The sequence below is a fragment of the Miniopterus natalensis genome, chromosome 9 (assembly GCF_054644295.1).
Source record: "Miniopterus natalensis isolate mMinNat1 chromosome 9, mMinNat1.hap1, whole genome shotgun sequence".
NCBI lineage: Eukaryota > Metazoa > Chordata > Mammalia > Chiroptera > Miniopteridae > Miniopterus > Miniopterus natalensis.
Genome location: NC_142089.1, coordinates 80,545,504 through 80,564,471, shown reverse-complemented (window position 1 = coordinate 80,564,471; position 18,968 = coordinate 80,545,504). Strand labels below are relative to the sequence as shown.

At 44.9% G+C, this 18,968-nt stretch overlaps 1 pseudogene; it reads right to left on the bottom strand.

Moving 5' to 3' along the window:
- Window positions 1-562: 562 nt before the first annotated feature.
- Window positions 563-3,079, bottom strand: LOC107532116 (pre-mRNA-splicing factor SPF27 pseudogene; annotated as a pseudogene).
- Between the last annotated feature and the right edge of the window lie 15,889 nt (window positions 3,080-18,968).

The window sequence follows — 18,968 nt, the reverse complement described above, 5'->3', positions numbered from 1 at the left end:
GTTACTATTTTTATAACTGTGTTTTTATTCCTTAATCCCTTCACCTTTTTCACCCAGCTCTCCAAACTCCCTCCCATCTGACAACCATCAGTTTGTTCTCTGTATCTATGAGTGTGTTTCTATTTTGTTTGTTTATTTTGTTCTTTATATAAGTGAAATCAGATAACCTTTGTCTTTCTCTGTCTGACTTATTTCACTGAGCATAATGTCCTCTGAGTCCACCAACGGTGTTGTGAATGGTAGGATGTCATTCTTTTCTAGGCTGAGTAATGTCCATTGCATATATGCACCATCTACTGATGGACACTTAGGTTGCCTCGATATATTGGCTATTATAAAAAGTGCTGCAGTGAACATAGGGTGCATATGTCTTGTTTTTCCAGGTTGAAATTCTGAGTTTCACTGATGTACAAGTAGAATACAGCCATCCACTGCCTGTGGTTGCCCAACACTCACCTGCCAGCTAGTTCTGAGTCTGTAAATGCTGTTGCTCTTCACAGTGCTGGTGCCTAACCTGTGAGAGCCTGGCTTTCCTGCCTTACCCACGAATTAATTTGTCTTTTCAGAAGACTTGTTGGATGTTTTCTTTGTTGGTCTCTCCAAGTGGCTGCTTCATTTGAAAAGACTTCATTTTCTAATTGCACAACAGTCCTTCCAACCTCATAATTCTCACTGACCAGGGATACCCAGTTTGACTCCATTTCTCTTCATTTAGATCCAGCTGTGAGTGCAGGTTCTTTGGTTTCCTTGCTTCTGGACCTCTTTCTGTGCATGTTCAGTCATATGAACAAGATTTTCATTACATGCTCTCCTGGCGTTGCATCCACGCTGCGACATTAGTCCCAGATTCTCAAACATACTCATTTGTTCCAACCGCGTGATGCGCTCACTGGGCGCAGAATGGTTAACACATTCCTGCCCTGCGCTGATGTCACTTTCCTGACCAAAGGAAGGGGCTGAAGCTCATATTGGTTCATACAGAGCAATTCAATTGGTTGTTGAGCAGCAGCCAGTCTTTCAAATTCATTTCTCATTAAGTCAGTTTGAAAAGCAGAATAATCTGGGCTGTGGGGGGCTCAGGTAGTTCTTAGTAGGTTGGTATCTGCGAGTTTCCTCCTCCAGCAGCTTCACTGCCGCTTCCCGCATGCCAGGTGCTTCCTAACCTTGGTCACAATACTGCAGAGCACCCACCACGACCTCCCCACATGGAACCCACAGCCATTCTTAAGTTTGCCTGAGTTTTCTGAGTCTTTTTTGAATGAATGTTTTGAATGTCTTTGGATAAATACCCAGCAGTGGAATTGCTGGGTCATAGAGTAGTTCTCTTTTTAATTTTTTCTTTTTTTTCCTTGAATGAGAGAATATATCACAAAAATATTACTAAGAAAAATGTCAGATTACTTTTATAGGACTTTTATGGTTTTGGGTCTTACATTTAAGTCTTTAATCCATTTTGAGTTTATTCTTGTGTATGGTGTAAGAAAGTAGTCTAGTTTCATTTTCTTGCATGTATCTGTCCAGTTTTTTCCAACAGCATTTATTGAACAAACTCTTTACCCCATTGTATGCTCTTGCCTCCTTCGTCATTAATTGATCATATGCCTGTGGGTTTATTTCTGGGCTCTCTATTCTGTTCCACTGATCTTTGCCTCTGTTTTTATGCTAGTGCCATGCTGTTTTGATTACTGTGGCCTTGAAGTATAATTTGATATCAGGTAGCATGATACCTCCACCTTTGTTCTTTCTCAAGATTGCTGTAGCTATTCAGGGTTTTTTGTGGTTCCATATGAATTTTAAGATTATTTGTTCTAGTTTTGTGAAAAATGCCATTGGTATTTTGATAGGAATTGCACTGACTCTATAGATTGCTTTGGGTGGTATGAACATTTTAACAACATTAATTCTTCCTGTCTATGAACATGGTATATGTTTCCATTTATTTGTATCGTCTTCAGTTTTTTTCTTCAATGTTTTATAATTTTTCCAATACAAGTCTTCTACCTCCTTGGTTAAATTTATTCCTAGGTATTTTATTTTTCTTGATGCAATTGTAAATGGGAAGACATTCTGATGGTCTGTTATTTGTGTATAAAAATGCCACCGATTTCTGAATATTATTTTGTATCCTGCTGCTACTTTACTAAATTCATTTATCAGTTCTAGTAGTTTTTTTGGTGGAATCTTTAGGGTTCTTTGTTGGACTCTTGATGGAACAGAAATACTCAGGGCTTTGGGGTGGGCAAGGAAACGCTTCTGACTGTGTTTGTATTAACAGGCAAACACTGTGAGCATCAGGATAGGGCCTCCCTGATCTCTCACTGTCTTACACTGGGGACCTTAAGGGGGAGAAGGGCTGGGAGTCAGGCACGGCGGAGCGAGTCCTGCTCACACTGGCATCCTCAGGGTGCCTCAGGCAGTGGGGTGGCAGAGCAGAGGGGCTGCTCAAAGCTTGTGTTGGCCTTTCCCAGGCTCCCTATCTGATTACAGGGGAGCCTCTTGCACTTTTCCACTTGCTATCCTCCACCTTCTGACCCTCCGCCACCCTTGCTGTATTCCATTACTGGGGTTAATGTAGCTTTCCTGCTGTTCACACTTATTTTCCCAAGATCCACGTGGAATTGCTCACTCCGCTCCTAACTGAGACCGTGGGTGCCGACCTCACCCTGCACTCTCTTCATGCTGGCAGGCCTGGCCAACTGCTGGGCTTTCTATTTGTTTCATTTCAGTGTTCAGCCCCTAAAACGTTGGCACTCTTTCCAGGTCATCTTCTGCTTGTTTCTCTCTCACTCTCCCCTGTCCACCTGGGGGACCACATCCTGCCATATGGTTTCAGGTAGGCCCCATAGGATCATGGCTGCCATGTGATCCAAACTCCAATTCTAAATGTGGTCCTCACCTCTAGGCTTAAGCATCCAGTTGCCTGTTGGACATCTGCCATCGAATGTCCTATAGGTGTAAAACTCTGACTGCCCTACTTCTTGCTTCCCCTTTAGTCACTCAGCCAGTGCATGTCCTCATGGTTTAGATAGTGGTGGGGCTGAAGGTCAGCTGTTGCAGAGCCTTCCTTCAGTACCCACATTGGGTACTTCCTGAGGTCAGTTGGCCCCTCTCTACCTCTGTGCCACTGTCTTAGTTCCTCTCACTGGAGACCTGCACCAGCTTCCTGTCTCCCTGTGGCCCGTCTTTCTGCCCTGGAGGTCATTCCTCAGGTCACATCCTAACATCCCTGACTGAGCACTCCCCATGGCTCCTGATGGCATTTGGGATGAAGACCCAAATCCTGAATGTGGTGCCCAAGCCTCTGTGGTCTCATTTCTGCTCATAGCAAACCTCCCCTCCCCACTCACCTCCTTGCCTCTGAAATACTGAACTCATTCCTGATTCTGTCAGACCTGACTTCCGCCCTGAGATGTATGTCACAAAATTTTCTCATTTTTAAGATTATTGTGCTGTGTGTTGCGTGGTATTCTTGATTGGAAGAGCTAGTCCAGTAATCACATTCATGGAAATAAAGTTTGTTAATGTTTTTAATTGGCCCCTGATAGGAGGCCATGGATAAGCAATAAGCCCTTCGGACTGGATGGGGGAAATTTCCACGGGTGTGTAAGCATCTGGCGTCCACATGTGACCTGCCCAAGGCTGTGACCTTGCCAGATTCAAAGGGGGTGTGGAGATGAGAGCACAATCCTGCTATAAGCAGTTTACCATTCAGATGAGGTAACATGGCAAAATGTAGACAGGGCCGTAGACACCTGACCCTGGGAAGGCCATAAAAGAGACATTAACAAGCTGGCCCTGTGTGTGCAAGGGGCCCAATCACGTGGGGCTCAGGAGAAACTGTGTAGAGAGGGAGCACCTGCAGATGGTCTTGTAGAGAGAAGCTCCGTGGACAGGGAACACCTACAGGTGGTCCTGGAGGGAGAAGCTCCGTGGACAGGGAGCACTTGTACCTGGTTCTGGAGAGCTTCTCCAGCAGGCCCCACTCTGAGGGAGACTTTTATGAAATTCTGGTACCGTCACCCCCAGAGGTTGCTTCAGTTGAACAGGTGAGATAATAGGCATGCACCTGTTTACAAGTGTCCCAGGTGACTCAAACGGGTATCCAGGACTAAGAACCACAGGATCCCCACAGGGGGAACCAGGGAGAAGGCATCAAAAGCAGAGGGCCCTGAATGAGCAAAGGCTCAGCACCTGTTTGGGGAAGAATGCGCAGTCATGTGTGACCAGAGGGACCTGTGAGTGGGAGGTAACTGTGTAAGGTAGCTTGGAGCCATGCGTACCCGATAAGGAAGCACCCTTACTTTGTGTCAGTGGAGAACCATTGGTGGTAAGTGACCAGGATGCCAACTGAGGAACATTGCTCTGGTCTAGTGACTTTGATGATTGGGATGAGTCTGGAGACCACACAGGTGCCTGCAGCACTAAAGTCCAGGTGACAAAGGTAATGAGAACCTCACCTGGAGGAAGCTGGGAATGGAAAGCCAGGGAGGATTTGCAAATACTCTAGAGATAAATTGACATCAGCAATCTTTATATCTTAATGTGGCTGCTAAATAAGCCAACAAGAGAGATTTCAGAAGATACACTTAGGATGAGCAGCTAAACTATAGATTTTCTTTTCTTACTATCTCTATCAGGTTTGGATAATAAAGTTATACTATCATTATGCAAAAAAGAGTCTTAGGTGCAGGTTGAAGGGGCCACCAACCACAGGGTCTCAACAGGACAGAAGCCTGACCTTCTGCAGATTGTTACTTAAGATATTATTATGATTAAGAAATGACCACGTCCCTTAAGCACGTACTTTACATATCTCTCTCTCTTTATTTCTAAAAATTTTATTTAGGGACCTCTCTTTTGCAAAAGTTCTTTGCTGTAGTTTCAGTTCTGCTCCCAAATCCAAATCGGTGGGAAGATGGCCGGGCTGCCGGGTTTCATATGGGATCCCAGGTGTGGGCTGAGGGGCAAGCGTGTCCTCTGATGCATTGGGACCAGCAGCATTTTTCCAGGTGGGGGCATTGAGTCCTTAAAGTAATCAATTCCTAAGAGTAGGGAATCCCAGGGAGAACTGTACGGGGTGTGATGCTGCGCTGAGTTTTGAGAGGCTCTGCGGGAGATTTGCAACAGCAGCGAGCAGCACCCACGGCCGTGGGTGTGGGGACACAGCCACCCCTCCCTGTGCATGACCTGCTGCTCTCTCCTCCTGGGACCCCTCAGTTATCTGCTATCACGAATTGGAGAGGCGGAGGGGACTGGGCCAGCCTCGGTTCTGCTCTGCCTTGGGCACCGCCACCTACCCCAGTGGCAGCACGTCAGGCTCTCCAGGCCGCTCTCTGGGCTCAGTCTGCCTGGCACCAGGCAGCACAGCGCAGAGTTCAGCACCTGGCACCAACCATGCCTGGGCTCGCCCGCCCTCCCCTCTGCCACTCAGCTGATGTAACGTGAGCGTCCCTGAACGTCAGTGGCTTTAGCCCCTGCATCAGAGGGCAGACGCTTCCCCTTCAGCCCACACAATGATATTGTTTCATAGGCCCTCTGTGGATTGTGACTTTTATTGTTAGCACTCTACTTTTCTGGAACTTCGTGTTTAAAGTGGAGAAAATACCACACTCAAAATCTCTGGGGCTTCAGAGTAGAGCAGTCCCACTCCTGGGGCCGGCCACCTCCTTTCTACCCTCCTAACAGCACAGCAGGTCACAGCGAGTCAGCCTCCAGGGACACGGGACACTCGGAGCACATGGGCGTAGGAAGGAGAATCTAGACGAAAGGATTCCCCGTCCACATAGGACAGCAAAGGTGAGCCCCTGGGGAGCAAGGCTCCTGTGTGGTCATTGCTTAGGGTGTGGCCCAGTATTAACGCATCTGAGCTTTTCTTGGCCATAACCACACCCAGTCACTGCGCCACCTGAGAATGGGTCAAAGTCAGAGGGAAGCTGCATGGTTTATAAAAACACATGGCTTATTTTGTTGACATTTTCCTTTGGAACCTGAGGCAAGAGGTATTGATCCTAAAGCAACCAAAACTAGCTAGAGAGTTGAACTTGTCCCCAGGGTGCGTGCTGTGCAATTCCAAATGCACGCTGGTCAGCCTCCAAGGAGGGTGTGGGGACGCGGATGGAGCGCATGGGACAGCCGCGGGAGAAGCGGCAGGTGAGGTTCAGGGTGCAGAGGGCTCCCAAGGGAAGCGACCCACTACCCCCGAGGGAGGGCAGGGAGGTCCCTCGGGGTGAACAGAGAACACTGGGGAGACACTGCTCTCTTTATTTCCCAGGTGTTGGCCATGACCCCCGATGCCTTTGTGACTTCCTCCTGCCACATCCAGCGGTGCAGCAGAGAGGGGGGTGAGGGCTCGGGCTTGGGCTCGGGCTTGGCGGGGCTAGCCAAACCGGACACCAGCAGGACAGCCCTCGCCTCACTCACCCCGGCGCCTGCAGGGCCTCCAGAGACGGCCACCGGAGAAAACGGCCGGGCGTGAGCCCTCCCCCGGAGCGCGGGTGGAGGGAGAGGGGCTTGGCCATGGGGAACTGTGAGAGGGCTGTGGCCCTACTCATAAGCAAGCGAATGACGGACAAACAGGTAGGGCTCGATCTCTTGGAGGCATATTTATGAAGCCAGAACACGGGTTACACCACTACAGTCCACAGGGGAAATCAGAACACCTTCCTAAATGAAAACCTATCTGGTATGGAGCCCTCCCATGGCCAGCGGGCCAGTCTCTGGCTGCAGTCCTGGCAGGCCCAGCACGATGCTGGCGCCTCAGGTGAGGTCCCCAAGCCTGGTTTCCGCAGCCTCCTCATCGTGACCCACATCTGGGCTGGCACCTCTCCTTGGCCACCTGCTAGCTGGGAGTGGGGCGCGTTCCCAGGTCTTTAGGACACTTTGATCTGTAGCTTTGTGTCATCTGGCTGGCTGGGAGCCCGTGTCCAGGACACACTCTCCCGGGTGGTCCTTGCAGTTGTGCCTCCCTGAGGCTCTTCCCAGCCCCACAGGCCCCCCAGAGAAGCTGCCCCAAGCCCTTTCCCCTAAAGGACCCCAAGCCACTGTCCTCTGCCCCAGCCTTGTTTCCTCCTGCCAGGAACTTGCTTCTCTGCCCCTCCTCTCAGGGGAGTCCTCCACCTCTCCCACCTGAGGGCAGAGCCAGGCAGGGGACAGCAGGACACCCATCGGCTTGTTTCCTTACCAAATCACTTCTGAACGCATCACTTTCCAACCAGAATGTCAGCAGAAGGCAGGCTCCAAGGAGCTGAGGGTGGAGTAAAACACAAATACTTTGCTTTGGTCTCCCTCCCCCCTCTGCTGGACCTGGCGCAGCCGCCCAGCTTTGGCTTAAGGCTGAAAATGGAAGCAAAACAAAATGGACAATGAAAACCGCCCTGCCATACACAGCACCCCCTTACTGTTGTTCATCCGCACCCGAGGACACTTTTCCCATTGATTTTCAGAGAGAGCAGAAGGGGGAGAGAGAGACACTGATGTGAGAGAGACACATCCATTGGTTGCCTCCCCCTTGTGCCCCAACCAGGGCCAGGGATCGAACCTGCAACCCAGGTACGTGCCCTTGGCCAGAAATTGGACCCATGACCCTTTGGTGTGCTGGCCAGCGCTTTACCCATTGAACCACACCGGACCGGGCACCATTAAAACAAAAAAAGTCTTTATTGATTTCAGAGAGAGAAAGGGAGAGGGAGAGAGATAGCAACATCCATCATCAGTCATTGACCAGCTGCCTCCTGCACGCTCCCTGCTGGGTATCAAGCCCGAAACTGGGGTGTATGCCCTGACCAGAAATCGAACCTCGATCTCCTGGATATAGGTTGAGGTTCAACCTTTGAGGCATGCCCGCTGGGCAACCATTTTTAAATTTGATAAATATTGGAGGAATCTGAGTGTGAGCTCCTCTCCCCCCACCTTGTACGGAAACGATGGAGGGAGGGAAGGGCTGAGGGCGGCTGGAGTCCTGAACGACTCTGGCTTTCTGAGCTCTTGTGCTCAGTGGCCCCTGTCTGGCCTACAGCTCAGCAGCATCCCAAAGCGAGAATCCAAACTAGTGCCAGACCAGCGTGGCTTTGTAAGTCTTTTAATATTTGGAGTTGACTTTGGTTTTTGTCATTTTAGTTCTCTGAGAGCTTTTAAACTTATTTATGGAGTTGTGCTTTGTTTAAAGAAAGGGAGACTATCAATTCAGGGAACAAATAACATAATAGAACTAGTCCTGTAGTAATTCATAATTTTACCCATTGATGGATTCACATACAAGGTGAATTTGGAAGAAGAGATGGGTGTTGGTGAACACGAAATGTTAAGTCTGAAAATGTGAAGGGGCCTGCGTGTTATCCCACCTGCAAGATTATAAGTTAGCCTGCCACAGTTTAGGTGGAAGGACAGATGGATGGAAGGATGGATGGTAGGTAAGTAGGCAGATGGATAGATACATGGATACATACATACATACACACTTCAGTCAGGATATCAGTTCTTTAGGAATTTGTAGTATATATAAGCACGAGACCTCTGGATCAAGGAATAGGCCTTTTCCTCGTAGGGCAACTTGTTCGGTTCCCCGGCCTCCATTCATCACATGAAAATGTGCCTGTGAGTGTGGGGTTTACAATGATGAAGCCTAGAGCTTCTACAGAGTTGCTGGCACGTCTACCTTTCCTCTTCTCTGGGGGGGAGCGGGGGCGAAAGAAACTGATTGATTGAGAGAGACCTTTGCTTGGAAAGGCCTCTAGGTTTATAACCCTTACACCGTTTCAGGAGGAATGTCTCTCCCTCTAGAGAAGTTCCCATCTCTAACTTCCATAACTGGCTTGGGATTCAATCGTACTTTAACCCAGGTTGCCAGGAACTTCTGCTCAAACAGCTCCGACCATGCAAACACTCAGGGAGCACTGTCCCTCAAAAGGAAGTGGAAACTTTGTTCAGAGAGTTAGATAAAACATGGATGACAGAGTAGGACCAGAATAGGAGGCACAGTTAGAAAACGGCTGGCCTGGCTGAAGGCCTGGGTAGGATAGAAGATTACGTACACTCAGATCATTTAAAGCAAACACGCAGGCATCCCAAACGGATTCTGCGATCTAAGAGAACTTTCTAAAGCAAATATATAATGTTTGACAAGTCAAGTGTTAAAAACCTCGCAGTCCCTGAAGGCAACAGTAACCACCCTAGGGAGCGCTGCATATGCCCTGAAACCCCACGGAAGGATGTCACTTAGTGTAAGAGGATGGGATGAGCTCCTAGTTGGTGAAGCTAAAATGCACGTGGAGTCCCTCCCACACCAGCACTTGCCGAGTACTGTGTGTACGTCAGGAACCGTTCTAATTCCTTTACTTTTATAGTTCAATTTAATTCTCTAAGTGACTTTATCAGGGGATACTACAATTACTCCCATTTTAAAGATTAGGAAATGGAAGCAAAGAAAAAGTTAAGTAACTTGACAAAGATCAGACACCTGGTAAGTGACAGTTGTGATTTGGACCCAGGCAATCTGAGTCCTTGTTTTTCATGCTCTGCCTCGTGTGGAGCTTCGCACCTTATTTGACTGTTTTCAAACACCAGCAGGACTCTTTGGAGGTGGATTGGGAAGTGTTTAAGATCATAGATACTATTTTCTGTCCTTTTATACATATGAATTTCCATACAGTTCCCATAAGCCTCATCAACAAAAGCGTGGTTGTTATCTCACATAGTTAGTCTTAGTTATCTTTCTGTCCGGGCATAAACACTAAAGCTTTCTTCTGTGCTCCATCCAGGTGCTCCTCGGGTGGGTAGACCTGCGGCAGAGAAGTTGCTGAGGAGAAGGGGAGATTCCGGGACAAGGGCTTTACCCTGGAGGGAATCCCATGGTCCTTGTCAGAGGCCTGGCGCTGCAGTTCTTACTCAGCTCTCCAGGTGTCAAAACACAGAAACTCTTAAAAGATGCCCGGCCCCTGCTTGCGGGCCCCACGTGGACAACCAGGGCCGGTTCATAACCCATCCCCCACCTCAGGGCTGTACCCCTCAGAAAGGAGGAACATCTGAAGCTTTGGTGGTTTCTCCCCAAACCTTCTGCGGGTTGTATGTTTGCTTCGCTCCTCTGAGTCCTAGGAACATTTAAGCGGTAGAAGTAAGCAAGCTGTCTAAAGAATGCTCATTTATTTAAGTTGGCTTAATTACCCCCATTAAACTTAACTGCCATAATTGCTGCTTCGCTGTCTTAATTGTCGTTCCTGTTGTCTCTACAGGATCACCAAAGGCCCTGTGAGCTCTGCGCAGTTGTTTACAGGGCGTTTGAGTCTGTCTTTCGCAATGTTTACTTCCTGCTCCTTGGGGACCGGGCCTGCTCGGGACCCCGCCCTGATTCCAGCTCTGAGAATGCCACGGAGACATGTGACCGTCCTCAGCCTCGGATGGCATGAGGAAATCAACCATGTCGAAACAGTAAATCAGGAAAAGGCACAAATATTCCCTGGAAATTTTATTACTACAAAAATAGATACCATATCTTGAGACTTACTGTGTGTCAGATGCTTTGGGTATAGTTTCAATGTTTTCAACAGCTCAGTGAAGTAGAAATTATTTTTATGGTTTTGCAGATGAGAAAACTGTGGCACAGTGAGGCAAGGAGACCAAAGGCACAGAGTAGGAAGTGCAGAGCTATCCTGCTAATTAAGTTGCTATAGTGATCAGGGAGCTAGGCCTCTGTTTTTTGAAATCAGATACGTGAAGCAGGAGAGGAAATAACCCACGTTTCAGATGGCTCTAAATATCTCCCACATGGGATCCTGATGGTTTCATCATATGAAGTCTTTCTTTTAAAAAATTATTATAGACAGACTTTTATCTATATTGATTTTTTTGCTATCATAATTTTATTTCTTAGATTTTATTTATTACATAAAAATATTAATGCAAATAAATTAAAAAACAAAACAAAACAGTTATAGCTGGGTAGCCCCAACAAGCCAAACTAATTTTATTTAACATGCTCATTTTTTAATAAGGCCTCCATTGAAATGCTCATGGATTACCTGTGGGGTGATAACACCTGGATATGTTTCTTAGAGTCATTTACCCAATTATTTCATTTCCTTTCAGCAGACTTCTAGGCCTAAAGAATGGCATCTAGGAAGAGGTGAGTTTGGTATAATGAGAGGGTCAGGTGGTCCAGGAATAATTAGATACGTTTTCTTAATAGGCGCCACTGGGCAGAATGAAGGAAGTTGGCACAAAAATGGGAAAAGAAGCATTTGATCATGTCCCAAAGGATATTCATTATCTGTTTCTCCCACAAAGCTGCCCACGTTCCTTATTTCATGACCTGTGCACGGTCTCCTCGGTCGCCTAAGCTGGGTAATTGGAGTCCACCTTGGCTTTCCCACACAGCACCCACTCCGCAGCCCAAACTGTGACCAAGTGCTGTTGGTTCAACTGGCACGCCTCAGTCAAGCCATTTCCTCTCCCTCCACATTTCCTCCTTCCCTCCAGTTTGCTCTCTGCAGACTGAGTCAGCTTTCCAGGATCCAAATTTGCCTAAGATGCTCTTTGCTTAAAAACCTTCAGACTCCAAAGGAGCGCTGGACGAAGTCCAAACTTCTAGCGCCACAGAGGCTCCTCCCGATCTTGCTTCTGCCACCTTCTCTGCCTCTTCTTACTCCTGACGAAGTCCCAGTGGGTCATTCTCTTTATTTCTCTAACTTCCCTTATGTGTCCCCTTCAACTAGATTCTCTGTCCCATTTCTCACCAAACGTACTTCCATAACCAGCTTATATTTTAAGGACAGTCAAACTCATCTCTTGCAGAAAGTCTTTCTTCTCAACCCCTCACTTTAAAAGAGTGGAAAAGGCCCTGCCACTGGGGCTCCGCTGTTGAGCATCTACCTATGATCCAGAAGATAACAGTTTAAATCCCTGTCAGGGCACTTGCCCGGGTTTCGGGTTCGATCCCAAGAGGGGGTGTGTAGGGGGCAGCCGATCGATGACTCTCTCATTGATGTTTCTCTCTCTCTCTCCCTCTCCCTTCCTCTCTGAAATCAATAAAGACATATTTAAAAACTAAAAATAAAAAAGAGTGGAAAAGGCCACCTTTCCTTTACCTCTTCCCCCTGTACATATTCATTCATTCATTCATTCATTCATTCATTCATTCATTCATATCATCATCATCAAAGCCTTCACCATTGAAAAATTATTCTCCTGTCATTGATTCGCTGAGTCTTTATTGAGCACCTTCCCTGTGTCAAAAGCTGTCCTGGGCCGCTTTGTGGTATATAGTGATGGAAAGGCTAGAGTGTGAGAGAGACAAATCTTAAATGAACCAATGTCTATAAAATTAAAAACTAAAATAGATATAAAACAAAAGAACAAAGAACTAAAGGAAGATCAAGAGTAGGAGGAAACCTACTTTACTTGAAGCATTAGGGAAAGCATCGCAGGGGAAGGTGCGGGGCGGGCCGCGGGGGGTGAACCCTGCGCCGCTGTCCTGTCCAGGGCCCCGGGGTCCCCAGCTCCCGCCTGAGGGCGGCGCCCGGCCCGGCCCTCCTCCCGGGAGGCAGCCCGCCCCAGTCCCCCGCCGTCCCCGCAGCCGCGCGCCCGTCCGTCCCGTCAGTCCCGTCCGTCCGTCCGTCCCGTCTGTCCCCTCCCGTCCGTCAGTCCCGTCCGTCCCGTCCGTCCCGTCCGTCCCGTCAGTCCGTCCGTCCCGTCTGTCCCCTCCCGTCCGTCCGTCCCGTCTGTCCCGTCCCGTCCCGTCCGTCCCGTCCGTCCCGTCTGTCCCGTCCCGTCCCGTCCGTCCCGTCCGTCCCGTCAGTCCGTCCGTCCCGTCCGTCCCCTCCCGTCCGTCCGCCCCGTCCCCGCCCCGCCCTCATCGCTCCGGGTCAGTCCCCCGCCCCTGCCCACGCCGCGGCGGGCGGCTTTGCTGAGACCGACGACAGGCCCCGCTTCTCTGCGTGCTCAGCCCCGCTGGCGTCGGAAGGAAGCCCCGCCTCTCTAGGCTTACCGCCCGCCACAAGGCTTTCTCTGTCCTGCGTGGACATTGCGGGATTTTTGCCCAACACAGGCTCCCTTCGCAGCACCGAGCCCGGGGTCAAGGGGCGAGGAAGCAGCGCCCGTCCCAGGACGCGGGCGCCGGGCCTGAAGCTCTGTGCAGGGTCCCCCCCCCCGACCCCCCCCCGACCCCCCAGGGGCAGGGGTCCCCCGGGCCGGCGCGGGCTGCGGCTCCCAGGGGCCCCTTGGCGCGCAGGCACCGAGGGTGGGAAGAAGGCCCTGGGCGGAGCGGCTGACAAGAAAGTTAGTCTCGAGACAAGGACGGGAGCTGTCTCAGGGATTATTTAAAAATAATACTTGTTGCATTTTTCTAATAAGAAAGAAGGGATAGATATAAATAGTGGGGAATTTTGGAAAATAGAGGAAATAAAGAGAACAAAACAAAAAAAATGACTCACATGTCTACCATCCAGATCTATATTTATTTCTGTTTCAGATATATACATGTATATTTATTTATATAGGCCTATCTATACACTTTAAAATATACAATTTAAAAAATGGGAATAGAATACAACTGTTACTTTTTTCCATTGGTCAGCTACAGTGAACATTTTTGCATGCTTCTAATATTTTTCTACAAGTTGATTTTCAGTGGCTGATGAAAAAATCTTTTGTTGGACCTTAAATTACTTCTGATATTTGCTATTACAAAGAATATTTTTCTTTTGCACATATGTGATTGTTCCTTTATGTAACATTCTAGAAGTACAATTATTAGATAAAGCGATATGAACATTGTTTTATATCTTTTTGATACATTGTGATAAATTTTCCTCCAGGAAGATTATACAGATTTCCACTTTCACCAACAAGGTATGAGGGTCTCCCCACACTCCACGTGCTATCATTGAAACACATTATTGTTTATATGGCTGCTTTGATGGCTGTGAGCAGCTTTCATTTCATTTCTTTTCCTTTTGCATTCTTCTGGCTTGAGTTGCTTTTTAAAGATTTTGCTCATAATTCTATTAGAGTATTTAATATAATAATTTATTTAGGAATATAAATATTTAATGTCATTTATGTGTTATAATAAACTGTAATTTAATCATAATAGTGGTAATCATGACAGCGAATATTTAGTAAGCCTTTACAAAGTGCCTATCACTGTGCTGTCTTGTATTATCTCTTGACCCTCATAATCTTATGAGATATAGTCAGTTATGATCCCCATTAAAATTATACAAACTTAGGGAGATTCAATGACCATCCAAACTCACACAGCTAGTAGCACATATTGATTTATTAAGAGCTTTATTTAGAATTTTAACCACTTCCCTGTCTTTTTTTCTTGTTTCATTTTTTCCCCGTCACCATTTACTCCCCCATAACCTCTCCACCTCCACCTACTCCCCCACCCCCCACAATCACCACACAGCTGTCCACGAGTCCTTTCTCTCTTTTGTTCATTTTTGCTCAATGCCTCCCATCACCCCCCCCCCTTGTGAGCCTGCTCCCCATCTATGAGTCTGTCTCTATTTTGCTTGTTAGTTGAGTGACTTCATTAAATTCCACATATGAGTAAGTCACATGGTACTTGCCTTTCTCTGACTGCCTTCACTGAGCATAATGTTCTCCGGGTCTATCTATGCTGCTGCAAAGGGTGAAATTTTCTTCTTTTTTCATGGCCGAGTAGTATTCCATTGTGTAAACGTACCACAGCTGTTTTATCTACTTATCTACTGATGGACACTTGGGCTGCTTCCAAATTTTGGCTATTGTAAGTAAAGCTGCAATGAGCATGGAGTGCATATATTCTTTTGAATTAGTGTTTCAGGTTTCTTTGGATAAATTCCCAGAAGTGGAAACTCTGGGTCAAAAGGCAGTTCCATTTTAATTTTTTGAGGAAATTCCATACTGCTTTCCTTAGTGGCTGCACCAGTCTGCATTCCCACCAACAGTGGACAAGGATTCCCATTTCTCCACATCCTTGCCAACACTTGTTTCTTGATTTATTGATGATAGACATTCTGACAGGTGTGAGGTGATATCTCATTGTGGTTTTAATTTTTATCTCTCTGATGATTAGTGACGTTGAGCATCTTTTCATGTATCTATTGGTCATCTGTATGACCTCTTTGGAGAAGTCTCTATTCAGGTCCTTTGCCCATTTTTTTAATTGGATTTTTTTGGTGTTGTTTTATAAGTTCTTTATAAATTTTGGATATAACCCTTTATCAGATGTATCAGTGAATATATTCTTCCATTTAGTGGGTTATCTTTTCATTTTGTTGATGGTTTCCTTTCCTGTACAAAACTTTTTAGTGTGATGTAGTCCTATTTATTTTTTCTTTTGTTTCCCTTGCCCGAAGAGATATATCAGAAAAAAAATTGCTATGATAAATGCCTGAGATTTTACTGCCTATGTTTTCTTCTAGGGTTTTTGTGGTATCCAGTCTAACATGTAAGTCTTTAATCCATTTTGAGTTTATTCTTATGAGTGTTGTAAAAAGATAATCTAGTTTCATTATTTTCCGCGTATCTGTCCAATTTTCCCAACACACTATTGAATAGACTATTTTTAACCCATTGTATGTTTTTGTCTCCTTTGTCAAATATTATTTGACTATAAAGGTGTGGGCTCATTTCTGGCCTCTCTATTCTATTTCATTGATCTGTTTTTATGCCAGTACTAAGCTGTTTTGATTACCATGGCCTTGTAGTATAGTTTGATATTAGAAAGTGTGACTCCTCCAACTTGATTCTTCTTTCTCAAGATTGCTATTGCACCCGGCCGGGCGTTGCTCAGGGGTTGACCGTCGACCCAGGATGCAAGCGATCAGGGTTCAATTCCTGGTCAGGGTACATGCCCAGGTTGTGGGCTTGATCCCCAGTCGGGGGAGTGCAGGAGACAGCCGATCAATGACTCTCTCATCATTGATGTTTCTCTCTCTCCCTTTTCCTCTCTCTGAAATCAATCAAGATAATATTAAAAAAAAAAAAAAAAAAGAGAGATCGCTGTTGCTATTCAGGGTCTTTTGTGGTTCCATATGAATTTTTGTAATAGTTGGTCTAGTTCTGTGAAGTACACCATTGATATCTTGATAGGAATTGTGTTGACTCTGTAGATTGCTTTGGGTGGCACAGACATTTTAGTGATGTTAAGTCTTCCTATCCATGAACATGGTATATGCTTCCACTTAGTTATATCTTCTTCAACTTCTTTCTTCAGTGTCTTATAATTTTCTGAGTACAGGTCTTTTACAATCTTGATTAAATTTATTCCTAGGTATTTTATTCTTTTTGAAGCAACTGTGAATAGGGTTGTTTTCTTAGTTTCCCTTTCTGAGAGTTTATTACTGGTGTATAAAAATGCAACTGATTTCTGGTTATTTATTTTGTATCCTGCTACTTTACTGAGTTCATTTATCAGGTCTAGTAGTTTTTGGGTGGAATCTTTAGGGTTCTCTATATACAGTATCATGTCATCTGCAAATAATGACAGTTTCACTTCTTCCTTTCCAATTAGGATGCCTTTCATTTCTTTTTCTTGTCTGATCTCTGTGGCTAAGACTTCTAGTCCTATGTGGAATAAGAGCGGTAAGAGCGGACATCCTTGCCTTGTTCCTGACCTTAAAGAGAATGGTTGTAGTTTTTGCCCATTGAGTATGATGTTGGCTGTGGGTTTGTCATATATGGCTTTTATTACGTTGAGGTATATTCCTTGTCTTTCCACTTTGCTGAGAGTTTTTATTATAAATGGGTGCTGGATTTTATCAAATGCTTTTTCTGTATCTGTTGATATGATCATGTGGTTTTTATTCTTCATTTTATTCATGTGGTGTATCACGTTTACTTATTTGCAGGTATTGTACCAACCTTGCATCCATGGGATAAATCTCACTTGATGATGGTGTAAGATTTTTTTAATGTATTGCTGGATTCAGTTTGCTAATATTTTGTTGAGGATTTTAGCTCTGTGTTCATCAAGGGTATTGGCCTATAATTTTCTTTCTTTGTAATTTCTTTATCTGGTTTTGGAATCAGGTAATGCTGGCCTTGTAAAATGAGCTTGTGAGTCTTTCTTCTTAAAATTTTTGGAATAGTTTGAGAAGGATAGGTGTTAGTTCTTTTCTGAATGTTTGGTAAAATTAATCTGTGAAGCCACCCAGTCCTGGGCTTTTGTTTGTTTGAAGTTTTTTTTTGCTTTTTATTACTGTTTCAATTTCACTAGTTGTAATTTGTTATCTATCCAGATTCTCTGATTCTTCCTGATTCAGTTTTGGAAGATTGTATGTTGCTAAGGTTTTATCCATTTCATCTAGATTGTACAGTTTGTTAGCATATAGTTGTTAATATTTTCTTACAATCCTTTGTATTTCTTTGGTGTCAGTTGTTATTTGTTTTTCATCTCTGATTTTTTTATTTGGATCCTATTTCTCTTTTTCTTGACAAACCTGGTTAAAGGTTTGTCAATCTTGTTTATCTTTTCAAAGAACCAGCTCTTGGTTTCATTCATCTTTTGTATTGTTTTGTTTTGTTTTAGATTCTATTTTGTTTATTTCTGCTCTGATCTCTATTATTTCCTTCCTTCTACTCAATTTGGTCTTTGTTGTTCTTTTTCAAGTACCTGTAAGTGTAAAGTTTGGTTGTTTATTGGGCTTTTTTCTCTCTCTAGAGATAGGCTTGTAAAGCTATGAATTTCCCTCTTAGGACTGCTTTTCTTATGTCCCACAGATTTTGGGTTGTTGTGTTCTCATTTTCATTTGTTTCAAGGTATCTTTTGATTTCTTCCTTGATCTCACTGTTAACCCATTTACTGTTTAATAACATGTTATTTAGCTTCCATGTATTTGTGTGTTTTTCAAGTTTTTTTCCTGTGATTGGCTTCTAGTTTCATAGCATTATGGTCAGAGAAGATGCTTGATATGATTTTAATCGCCTTAAATTTATTCAGACTTGTGTTGTGTCCTAACATGTGGTCTATCCTAGAAAATTTTCCATATGCACTTGAAAAGAATGAATATTCTGCTGCTTTGGTGTGAAATACTTCAAAGATATCAATTAAATTCATTTGATCTAGTGTGTCATTTAAGGCCGCTGTCTCCTTATTGATGTCAATGGAGTATTAAAGTCCCCTACTATGAATGTATACTGTCAATCTCTCCCTTTATGCCCATCAAAATTTGCTTTATATATTTAGGTGTCCTTATGTTGGGTGCATAAATGTTTATAAGAATTATATCCTGTTCTTGGATTGCTCCCTTTATCATTATGCAGTGTCCTTCTTTGCCTCTTACTATAGCCTTTGTTTTAAAATCTATTTTTTCAGATGTAAGTATTGCTTTCCCAGCTTTTCCCCCCCTTTCAGTTTGCATGAAATATCTTTTCCCATTCCTTTACTTTTAGTCTGTGTGTATCTTTCATTCACACAGCACTTGGGTCACTTGAAGACAGCATATATATGGGTCTGGTTTTCTTATTCATTCAGCTACCTTATGTCTTTTAATAGGAGCATTTAAACCATTTACATTTATTTTCTTTTTCTGAAAGAAGACATTTTAACATTTTTTTATAGTACAGGTTAGGTGGTAATGAACTCCTTTAGTTTCTTCTTGTCTGGGAAGCTCTTTATGTCTCTGTCAAAAGTGATAACCTTGTTGGATAGAATAGTCTTGATTTTAGGTCCTTGTTTTTCATCACTTTGAGTGTTTCATGCCAATACCTTCTGTCCTGAAATGTTTTTGTTGAGAAGTCAGTTGGAAGTCTTATGGGATCTCCCTTGTAGGTAACTAACTGCCTCTTTGTTGTGGCTTTTAAGATTATTTCTCTGTCTTTAAACTGTACCATTTCAATTATGATGTGTCTTGGAGAGGGCCCCTTTGGGTCCATCTTATTTGGAACTCCCTGTGCTTCCTGGAGAAGCATGTATACCTGAATCTTTGAAAAGTCCAAATTTTGAGTACCAAAATAAAGAGAAGTTTGTGTGAGAGTTCTCATTA